The sequence below is a fragment of the Gracilinanus agilis genome, chromosome 1 (assembly GCF_016433145.1).
Source record: "Gracilinanus agilis isolate LMUSP501 chromosome 1, AgileGrace, whole genome shotgun sequence".
Taxonomy (NCBI): domain Eukaryota; kingdom Metazoa; phylum Chordata; class Mammalia; order Didelphimorphia; family Didelphidae; genus Gracilinanus; species Gracilinanus agilis.
Genome location: NC_058130.1, coordinates 708591261 through 708601212, shown reverse-complemented (window position 1 = coordinate 708601212; position 9952 = coordinate 708591261).

Sequence of the window (9952 nt, the reverse complement as noted above, 5' to 3'; positions counted from 1 at the left end):
ACACTTAACTCTGTTTACCTTAGTTTCCCATCTGTAAAATGAGCTGGAGAAGGAAATGGCCAACCAGTCCAGTATCTTTGCAGAGAAAACCTCTCCTAAAATGGGGTCAAAAAGAGTCAGAGAGAACTGAAGAACAATAAATGAAAAATCATTTCCAAGGAGGAGTTAGTTCCTAAGGAACTTGGGGGCAGGGGTTAGGCTATTACTCCATAGGAATCAGTATTTGATTCCATGATGTGGGGCGAGGTGGGAAAGAATTCTGGGCAAGGTGTCTGGCCTCTACAAAGGCACAGAGAAGAGAAATGGGTTGTTGCATACATGTGACAACAAGTAGGCCAAACTGCTAGGAACATAGGCATAGTTGCTTAAAGAAGAATAAGCAATAAAGCTGAAAAGGTTGACTGGAGCTGGATTGAGAAAGGATTTAAATGCCAGACCTAAGAGTTTTTTGTTTGTTGTTTTTTTTTTTCCAGAAGGCAATAGGGAGCTATAAGGGTAAGTATACAGATATATTACCTCACAGGGTTGTTAAGTAAGAAATGTTTTGTAAACCTTAATGCTCTCCAGATGTGAATTATTATTATTTCCCTGTGGGGGCAGAAGAAACTGAGGCAGGGCAGAGAAATGGCTTCCCCAGACCTCTTTAGGAAAATAAGCCCAAGAATTAAAACTCATGCACCCTATCTCTGTCCCCTGCTTTCCAGGTCTGTAAGGCTTCAGCTATGCAACCTTACAGATACAATAACTCTGCAGCCTGGGGCCAGGAAATTCTTCTCTTCCCTCCCCCCAAAAAACTTCTGGGTGATTCCCCAGGCTATAGAGCTACCTCTAGGGACCAGAGGCTGCAGACAGCTGGGCAGTCCTTACTCACCAATACCACCCCATACCCCTGCCAGGGCCAGGCCAGGGGAGGGAAGAGGAGGGGCTACTGAACAGACAGGGAGCCTCTGTTCTCTGGCTGCTCCCTAGAACTGTCCGGCTCATGAATTTTTCAACTAAACCAGCCATGAGTTTCAAATTCCACAGTACTGAGCCGGAGGGAGCTTTTGTTTGGTTCAATTTAATGGCTGTTTACTGGAATCTAGAGGGGAAGGGTTGGGTATTCAGGATACCCAGACCCCCTGGGCCATCAGAGTATGATGACCAGGACTTAGATGGGGAGATGAGGAACCCCTAAGATTCCTGCCTTTTGCCTCTGCAGAACTAAAAGCAACTGATCCCCAAGCATCCGTCTAGATTGAGAAAACAACTAGACTTGGTGTAAGAAAACACACTCAAATACTGACCCTGTTCCTGCCTGTGTGACCTGGGGCAAATCATTCCTTTAATCTGGGCCTCCATTTTTCCTTCTGTAAAATGAGTGAGTTGGACCAGATTGCCTTTCCTTTTCACCCCTAGATCCAGAGTTGAACAAGGGTAGACAAGATGGAAAATTGTTGTACAGTAGAAATAACCCTTGAAGGGGAATCAAGAAACCTGTTTTCATCTCAGTTTTGCCCTCATTGAGGTTCTTGTAGAGAAAGATATGAGGTAGACTGAGACTGGATTGTATAGGGCTTTGAATACCAGTGTAAGAAAGCTGGACTTTATCATGAAAATTAATGAGGAATTTTGTTGAGTTCTTGGGCAAAGTAGTGATCCTCTCCTCCATCGCTCATCAAGGTACCTGGTTAGGTCTAATGGAAGAGAGGACTTTTCATCAGGCCAACAGAGTAGTATAGTGAGAGAAGCCCTAATTATTCTCTGTGTCCTCTGGTAATTCTTTTTCCTTCTTTCTGCTCCAATCCCTTCATATAGAAGATGAGGAACTTAGTCTAAATATAATAATAGTAGCCAGCATTTATAGGGCATTTTACATATGTTATCTCATTTTATTCTCACAACAACTCTAGGAGGCACTAATATTAGTGGTAGTAACAGAGGGCATAATAATATTAGGCATCATTATTATCCCCATTTTATAGATGGGGAAACAGAGGCACAGAGAGATTAAATTATTTGTACAGGGTCATAAAAATTATGTGTCTGAGGTAGAATTTGAACTCAGGTCTTCCCAACTCCAAGTCATTTTTTTCTTTAATTTTAACCTTCAATCTTAATTTCAGAATCAATTCTAAGTATTGGTTCCAAGGCAAAAGAATAGTAAAGGCCAAGCAATTGAAGTTAAGTACCTTTCGGGCGGCATGGCTAGAAAGTATCTGAGGCTAAATTTGAATCCAGATAACCACTCCAAAGACCAAAATTCTCAAGCCCATGATTTGAAAACAAGCCAAAAGGACAGTTCACATGGCAGAACAATCCCTGGAAGTGGCAAGCCTCTCTAAGATTGATAGATCTTAACTATTAACCCTAGCTCAATTATTACTAGTGTAGTGGTTCAGCTACCTTGAAAAATGTAACTTATGATGATTTCAGCCTTGTATTCTGTATTATGTATAGCTATAATTATTTCTGTATCAAATGTAAGTTTTCAAAGTGTATTTCCCCTTCCATTAGCTCAATCTAACCTCACACTTATTCCACCAAAAGATAGCACAGCATAATAGATCCACACTTAGCAAGACTTAGCACAAACATCTTACACCAAACACTTATTGCAGATTTGATTAGGAAGAAAAGTTACATATCAGACCCCGGCATATTACCCATATCAGAACATAATCTTTAGCAGCATAATAAGCATGGACACTTAGAAATTAAACAAATTTGACTTATAAGTAAAGGAGAGGTCAATATTTGCTTGGCTTATGGAACCAAGAATTGGATGCTAACAGAATCAAGCCTAATAAAAGTAGCTCTCTTAAGCTGTGGTAGATATGTTTGTCATAAAGGCAAAAGGACCTTGAGACTCAACGAAAGCCATAGCAAGCCTAACAATCCAACTAAGGCTATGCAAAAAGCTCAGAGGAAATGCCTTGTTGGGGAGGCAGTCTTAGTAACCCTGGGATTGGACTACCTGATTTGAGGCCAAAAAAGACCCCTGAATAGAAGTCATCTTAGCTCTTACACTAAAGCTGTGGGAAAATGTCTGCCTATGACAAAACACTAAGGACAGCACACACAGCATATTCTGGGACATATTCTGAAAAAGACCCTAGTAAAAAATGAAATCTCAAAAGCTCCATTTCCAGGCAAATAGAATTGGATTTTAGCTTTCTATCCTTACACAATCTATACACACCAAACACTCACTTACCTTGCCTTCATTTGTAAAACTTAAATAAAAAAGGAGCAGATGTAGCCCCCAGTAGTAAGAGTAGGCCCAAGTAAAATAGTTTAGAAGGTCAGACACATAGCTTCCCCCTTCCCCCAGTATGAGAACTCAATCCAATTCCTTCCCAAATACTAAATGTCCTTCCAAGAAATCACTGGTGCAAGAATTCTATGAGAAACTTAATTAGATGTTTACACATTGACATATCGAATTATTACCTATAGAAAACTCTGTTTAGAACCACTGAAGTAATTTATATCCGTTGTCTCTATCTTGTAAATCATTACTAACCATTGTCCGTGCAAAAGGTTTACCTGATCCCTTAGCCTACCTCATTTCCCCTATAAAGTATGCACCCCAAATCATTAAACTTTGTCACTAGTAAGCAAGAGGATTTCTGTGTGTCTGTCTATCAGTCTGTCAGTTCTACTCTCCTGTAATCCCAGAATAATTTTTCTCATCCTGGTTCCTTGACCCATGAGAAATTTGTAGAGCTGGGCTCTACACTGGACTAAATGATATCTGAGTGGAATAACTTTACTACCAGTAATGAAAGGATACAAGACCGTTCCAAGACTCTTGATGGAAAACACTATCCATTACCATAGAAGGAACTGATGGAGTCCAGAAGGCAGATTGAAGGAGACCATTTTCACTTGATCTCCTTTGTGAGTTTTTTTATTATGTAAGTGATATGTGTCTTCTTTCAAAACAGGACAAATAAGGAAATACGCATTGCATGAATACATATGTATTACCTAGATCATATTACCTGCTATCTCAGGAGTGGGGAGGAGAGGAAGAGAGAGCAGGAACATGGATAGCAAAATGACAGAAAATAATTATTTAAAATTGCCTTGACATGTAAAAAATAAATTAATGAAATGAAAAAAATTATATCTAAGGTTCCTTCTGACTCTAAAGATTAATTCATAAGTCCATCCCTCACTTACACATAGTCTGGAAAGACTTTTTTTTAAACCCTTACCTTCAGTCTCAGAATCAATAATTGGTCCTAATGCAAAAGAGCAATAAGAACTATGCAATGGGGATTAAGTGACATGTCCACAGTCACATAGCTAGGTAGTGTTTGAGGCCTTATTTGTACCCTAGACTTCCCATCTCAATCCACTGAACCACCTACCTGCAGCAGAAAGACTTTTTAGAATGGGTGGCTCTTCACCTGAGCTTGGAGGGAAGAACAAAGAAAGGTGGCTTGATATGGAAGAAAGATTGTGCTGGGAAGGAGCAGGTGGAATAATCTATCTGAGGGACAAGGGATGACTCTTGGTGAGAGGGAGTGTTTAGACTCAGAGGACCTGGGGTGGGATCTTGCCTCTGCCACTTATTGTGTGATCTTGGCTCTGAATAACCTAACTTCTTTGGGTCATAGTTTCCCTATCTGTAAAACTTAAATTATTGAATCAAATAGCCTCTTCCAACTCTAAATATATGATCCTATGATTAGTCACCCCTAGGTTCTGGATGAAGTATGACCAGACTAGAACCCAAAGAGCAGAACAGACCCAGAATTAGGGCACTTGTCCTGAGCCAAGGCTGTATCCACATTACACTAATAAAGTCATGGAATGTAACCTTCCCTTCCCCAATCTAATGCTATTTCTACCTAACCAATATTGTTCCCACTTTATTGTGTAAGAATTTATTTTTCATATACTATATTAATTCCTATTTATTAGGGAGAATGACTGTGTATTCCTATGTCTGGGATCTGGGTCAGAGATATCACTTGGTTTACTGGTACATTTTCTTCATCCTTGAGAATTTCAAAGAATGCCTTCCTTCTTAACAGAATTTGGTTAACAAATGAAGAAGTCAAGGGTTCTTTTCTGGCCTGCCTGACCTGTCTCCTTGTGGGGATGGAGAGGAGTGGATAGGTTGATGGACCACTTTTTAATTAGTTATCACCAATTAAAGATGTCATTGGATGGTCAGTGGAGGGGTTGAATGAGCTCCTAAAAATCTATTTATTAGACTGTCTGACCCTGAGAGAGCCATGGAGACCTATATCACTTTATCAGATATGATGTTGGCTTGATTAATGAACCTGATGTAATCAATAAACTTATATTGTTACCTCCAACAATCAGTCTTTCAAGATTATTCTAATTATAACAATTTCTAATATTACCCAGACTGATGAGTGTGCCCATATGGGACAATCATTGAGTAGGTCTTATCAGTGCATCTGCTCTGGACCGGCACTGAAGATGAAGTTAGTTAGACACAAAGAAGTAGGAAAAGAATGGGCAAGGTTGCATCTGCAGAATTATGCATAACTCATTATGATCTCAAACTATCTCCAACGCAAAATATCTATCTGGTTAAGAGTCAGTCAATAAACATTTGTTAAAATCTTACTGTAATGTCTGGGTGAAGCTCAGTGGCAACTGTAAACCATGGAATGGCATAGCATCATGGCTATAGTGTGAAGAAGTCGGTAACAGGAAGAGTCTCATCTCAGAAATGTACTGTGCAATGTGGCAAAACTGGGACACTAATGCATTGCTGATAGAGTTGTGAACCAATCCAATCATTCTGGATGGAAACTTGGAATTATGTTATAAAACTATAGACTATAAAACAATGCAGGGGGCAACTGGATAGCTCAGTGGATTGAGAGCCAGACCTGGAGACAGGAGGTCCTAGATTCAAATTTGGCCTCAGATATTTCCTAGCTGTGTGACCCTGGGCAAGTCACTTAACCCTCATTATCTAGCCCTTACCACTCTTCTACTTTGGAACCAATACCCAGTATTGATTATAAGATGGAAAGTAAAGTTGTTTTTTTTTTTTAATGCATATCCTTTGATCCAGTAATATACACTACTAGGTCTGTATCCCAAAGAGGAAAAAAAATGGGAAAGGACCTGCTTGTAAAAAAATAATTATAGTTGCTCTTTTTTTGGTGGCAAAGAATTAGAAACTAAAGGGATATCCCTCAGTTGGGGAATGGCTGAGCAAGTTGTAGTATATGATGGTGATGGAATACTGTGGTACTATAAGGAATGATGAACAGGACAATTTCAGAAAGAGTTGGAAAGACCTACATGAACTGATACAGAGTGAAATAAGTAGAACCAGGAGAACATTATACACAGTAACTGAAATATTATGGAACGATCAAATGTGATAGACTTTGTCACTCTCAGCAATGATCCAAGGCAATTCTGATAAACTTATGAAAAGGAATGCTATCCACCTCCAGAGAAAGAACTGTTGGAAGTAGAAATGCAGATGAAAACATAATTTATCACTTGTTTATTTGGATATGTATTGGGGGCTTTTGGTTTTATAAGATTATCCACTTATAAAAATGATTATTAGCCCAAATATAATACAACCCTGAATATAGTGCCATCCCAAGGATTTTGAAGGCTAACTCAGAAAGAGGAAACACCCATTTTATTTTCTTCTTTTAAATTAACTTGTGACTAATGCAGGCACTTTATATTCAAAATTTTTTCAAGGTCCTGAAAACACATTAAAGAAGTTTTAATGCCAATATTTTTATTAAATATGTATTACTTTTACAGATACTTGTGAGATACTACCTTCCAGTATTTCATCATGTTCTCCTTCCTCTTCTATTTCCTCATCTCCTGAAGTGGAAACATCATTCGAGTCATCGTTGTCACCCTCTTCTTCCCATAAAACACCATCTTTACTACCATCCATACTATTTGACATGCAACATTTTTTAAATCCAGGCACAATGGACTCGGTGGAGATTTTGTCCCAAGTGGTTTTGATTCAGTTCTCTAATACAATGACCAAGGGTTTCTTTATTTTTCCCGATGGAGTAAATTCATGGTTTCCAGCCAATATCCACTCGTGATAGTCTTTCCTCAAATGATCTTTGAATGGCTTATTAATTACTACATCTAACACTTATAATTGCAACATCATTCCTCCTGGAATAACAACTATAGGTCTGTGCCCATTTCAGCAATTTTCTTCTTCACCTTTTCCATCACATTGAGTATGAGCATTCCTCTCTGACACAGTAATACACCCGGACACCTACTCCAGACCATATTCAACCAATCTAACACAAGTTCTTCATTCATCCATCCCTTTTCCTGAACATGAAAGATCAGTCCTGAAGGTAAATTTCCTTTTTTTTTTTTTTAAATTATGTAAGGAGTCAGTTTTTGCCCTTCAGCTGTGCCTGTAAGCATCATGGTCATTCTAGTTTTCTCATTTTCAGTAATTTTAATCAACACTGAATTGGCGCCTTTAGTATTAATGGTGATATTTGCCAGAATATCAAAACAAAGAGGCATTTGGTTGGCATTTCCCATCTGCCCCAGGAGAAAGCCATGCTTTTTGCGTATGCTGAGGCACATAATATACAACTTATGGCTTCAAAGCTAGAAGTACTTGAATATAGTGCAAATACAACTTTCAAAGATACATATTGGGAGGAAAAATCATCACACTACATTCGGGCTAATATGGTAATATGGAAACATGTTTTGCCAAATTGTATAGCCCAGACTGAATTGCTTGCCAGTTCCACTAGTGGGGGAGGGAAGAAGAGAGGGAGACAATTTTGATAATATAATCTCAGACTATTTTTGTGGAAATTTGTTATTACATGTAATTTGTAATAATAAACAAAAATAACAATAGAAGAGAGAAAAAAAAGTGCTAAAAACAAAGAGAAGTAGCCACATGGCCCAATGAATACAATGCCAGGCCTAGAGACTGGAGATCCTGGGTTCAAGCTTGGCCTCAGACAATACCTAGCTAGAGGACCCTGATCAAATCACTTAACCCTGATTGCCTAGCACTTGTCCTGTATATGAGTTATTACTAAGACAGAAAATAAGAATTTCAATTTAAAAAAAGAGAAATTTATTGTGTGAACTTGGCCAAGTCACATAATAGATAAGAAAACATTAATAGAGTAATGCTTAGGAAAACTAGGTATCCCAGAGAATGGATTGGGAAGAATAGGCTAGAAGCCAAGAGACTAGTTAGGAGACGTAGAATAATGGAGGAGGGCTGCCCTAAACTTCTCTTAGTGGCCTCAAGAGTGTTGGGGAGGGGATTAAAACGAGAGATATTTTGAAAATAAGTAATTGATTGAATGTGTAGGGGTAAGGGACAGGACAGAGTCGAAGACACTGAATCAGAAAGACCTAAGCTCAAATCTAGCTTCAAATCCTTACTATGAGACCTCATTTTCTGTAAAATGGGGATAATAATAGCTAGCACCTGCCTCACAGGGTTGTGAGGATTCAGTAAGATAATACTTGTAATGTAAGGGCTTAGCACAATGCCTGGCACATAATAAATAGGTGCTCACAAATGTTCTCTATCCACCCCAGGATGTTGGAGTATATAGGGACTTTTTTTTTTATTATTATTATCCATGACTTCCTTGAGGTTGTTGTTCAGCCTTTGTTTTTGATGAGGACCAGTGACATCAAGAGGTGATGTCTTGACTTGTGCATGAATTGAATTTACATGAGGCAGTTCCACAAAGTTCTCAGGCTCATTCTCTCTTCCAGAGTCATCAAAGTCCAGTGGCAGGACAAAAGTCCTAGATTTAAGAAGACTCATCTTCCTAAGTTCAAATCTGGCCTACAATACTTACTAGTTGGGTGACCCTGGGTAAGTCACTTAACTATAAATCTGTCGGTCTCAGTTTCCTCTAGTGTCTTTGCCAAGGAAACTCTTAAATGGGGTTGCAAAGAGTCAGACACAACTGAAGGACAACTGGACATACAATATGCAGATAACTTAATTAATATATTTTGACTATTGACTAATCTATAACTTTGGAGATAAGTCCTAGAGAGCTAACTTAAGGAGTGTAGAAGTTCAATGGCTTGTGGCACTAGGTAGCACAGTGGATAGAGTCTGGAGGGAAGACAGAAAGAAAGAGAAAGAGAAAGAGAGAAAGAGAGAGAGAGAGAGAAAGGAAGGAAGGAAGGAAGGAAGGAAGGAAGGAAGGAAAGAAAGAAGGAAGGAAGGAAGGAAAGAAGGAAGGAAAGAAGGAAGGAAAGAAGGAAGGCAGAAAGTAAGATGGTCTCAGACACTTCCTAGCTATGTGACCCTGAGCAAGTCACTTAACCCTATTTACCTAGTCCTTGCCACTCTTCTGTCCTAGAATTGATACTAAGACAGAAGGTAAAGATTAGAAGAAAAAAAAATAAGACCTAATGCAATAAAATATGTGAAGTCCTTTTTAAATCCTGAAGCCTATATAACTCAGATGTTATTAGAAGTCCCAGAGGAAGGCCTCTAATGCATTGGGTAGATCTTCTATGAAAGATATATGAAAAGATATAGGAGAATCACATAGGAGAAGGATTCAGCTACATCCATGAGATCAGGATCCATCAAAATATTTTCCTGTAGCACATGAAGATTTACAGAGCGTTTTTCTCACAGAGGCCCTGTGAGATAGCCAACACACAATGATTTGGGGATCAGAGAAGGGAGGTAACTTCCCCAAGGCTTCAGAGCCAAGAAGTGGGACTCCTGAGTCCCAGAGCAGGGGCCTTTCTCTTTATCTTGCCTTGCTGGTTGCTTTTGGGAGCACTCCAGAGATTCTGGCACTGTGTGGCCTTCCACAAAATTTCCTCACCCTACCTCCAGCAGAGAAGTTATCCACTGTCAACACATCATCAATCACCCTCCTCAGCTCTTTCAGCAAACTGGGTGGTTTGGGGGTTGGGAATGCAATAAACTTTTGCCTCAGAA